Below are 2,544 nucleotides of genomic sequence, written 5' to 3'. Positions count from 1 at the left end.
CCAACGTGTCCATATACTGAGAGCTAGCTACATGAAAGACAATTCCAATATGTTAATATATAGAGAGCTACCTACAAGGTAGATCAGTCCAACATATCCATGACCATATACAGAGAGCTTGCTAAATGGCAGAGTAGTGCAATATGTCCCTAAACAGAGTTTTAGCTACATGGCAGATGAGTCCAACGAGTCCACACACAGAGAACTAACTACATGGCAGAGTAGTGCAACATTTCCATATACTGTGTTCTGGTTACATGTCAGATGAGTCCAACGTGTCCATATACAGAGAGCTTTCTATATGGCAGAATAGTGCAACATTTCCATATACAGTGTTCTATCTATATGGCAGATGAATACAACGTGTGTATATTTAGAGGGCTAGCTACAAAGCAGATGAGTAAAACATGTTCATATACTGAGAGCTGGCTACATGGCCGATGAGTCCAACATGTCCATATTCACAGAGCAAGCTACATGGCAGACAACTCCAATATGTTCATATACAGAGAGCTACCTACATAGCATACAATTCCAACAAATTCATGTAAATACAGCTAACTACATGCAGACGAATACAAAATTTCCATATGCAGAGAGCTAGCTACATGGCAGAGTACTGCAACATTTCCATATAAAGAGTTCTAGTTACATGGCAGATGAGTCCTTCGTTTCCATGTGCAGAAAGGTAACTACACGGCAGTGTAGTCCAACATGTCCATATACAGAGTAGTAGCAACATGGCAGATGAGTCCAACATGTCGATATACTGAGAGTTATCAACATGTCAGAGTACTGCAATATGTCCATAAATAGAATTCTAGCTACACGGCAGATGAGTCTTTGGTATCCATGTATTGAGAGCTAGGAACATGTCAGAGTAGTCCAACATGTCCATATACAGTGTATTAGCTAAATAGCAGGTGAGTCCAACATGTCCATATACTGAGAGCTAGCTACATGGCAGATGAGTCCAACATATGTACATATAGAGGAATACTTACAAGGCAGATGAGTCTAACATGTTCATACACAGAGATATGACTACATGGCTGATAGGTCCAACATGTCCATATACTGAGAGCTAGCTACATGGAAGATAAGTCCAATATGTTCATATACAGAGAGCTACCTAAATGACAGATCAGTCCAATATATCCATTTACAAAGATTTAGCTACATGGAAGGGAGTCCAAAATAAAGAGAGCAAGCTACATGGCAGAGTAGTGCAACATTTCCACATACAGTGTTCTACATGGCAGATGAGTCCAAAGTGTGCATATACAGAAAGTTAGCTACATGGAAGAGTAGTGCAACATTTCCAAATACAGAGTTCTAGCTACATGGCAGATAATACCAACGTGTCCATATAAAGAGAGGTTGCTACATGGCAGAGTAGTGCATCATGTCCCTATATAGAGTTTCATCAACATCGCAGATGAGTCCAATGTATCCATTCATTGAGAGCTAGCTACATGGCAGATGAGTCCAAAGTATGTATATATATAGAGAACTAGCTAGAAAGCAAATGAGTCCAAAATGTTCATACACAGAAAGCTGGTTGCATGTCTCATGAGTCCAATATGTTCATATAGAGAGAGCTACCTACATGGCAGATCAGTCCAACATATCCATGTACGGAGAGATAGCTACATGGCAGACGAGTCCAAATTGTCCGTATACAGAGACCTAGCTACATGGCAGAGTAGTTTAGTATGTCCCTAAACAGTGTTTTAGTTACATGGCAGATGAGTCCAACGTGTCCATACACAAAGAGCTAGCTACATGGCAGAGTAGTGCAACATTTCTATATACTGAGTTCTGGCTACATGTCAGATGAGTCCAATGTGTCATTATACAGAGAGCTTTATATATGGCAGAGCAGTGCAACATTTCCATATACAGAGTTCTATCTATATGGCAGATGAATACAACATGTGTATATTTAGAGGGCTAGATACAATGCAGATGAGTTCAACATGTTCATATACAGAGCAAGCTACATGGCAGAAAACTCCAATATATTCATATACAGAGAGTTACCTACATAGGAGATAATTCCAAAAAAATCCATGTAAATACAGCTAGCTAAATGCAGATGAGTACAAAATGTCCATATACAGAGAGCTAGCTACATGACAGAGTACTGCAACATTTCCATATACAGTGTACTAGCAACATGGCAGATGAGTCCAAATTGTCCATATACAGAGAGTTAGCTACATGGAAGAGTAGTGCAATATTTCCATATATAGAGTTCTAGCTACATGGCAGAGTAGTCCAACTTGTCAGTATATGAGAGGTAGCTAAATGGCAGAGTAGTCCAACATATCCTTATGCAGAGTATAAGCTACATGTCAGAAGAGTCCAACATGTCCATTTACTGAGAGTTAGCTACATGGCAGATGAATCCAACATGTGTATAATTATCGGGCTAGATACATTGCTGAGAATACCAATATTTTCATATACATAGAACTACCTACAAAACAGAGCAGTCCAACATATCCATGTACAGAGAGATAGCTACAGGGCAGACGAGTC

The sequence above is a fragment of the Chrysochloris asiatica genome, unplaced genomic scaffold (genome assembly GCF_000296735.1).
Source record: "Chrysochloris asiatica unplaced genomic scaffold, ChrAsi1.0 scaffold00486, whole genome shotgun sequence".
In the NCBI taxonomy this organism is placed as follows: domain Eukaryota; kingdom Metazoa; phylum Chordata; class Mammalia; order Afrosoricida; family Chrysochloridae; genus Chrysochloris; species Chrysochloris asiatica.
Note: the sequence above shows the minus strand (reverse complement) of the source record.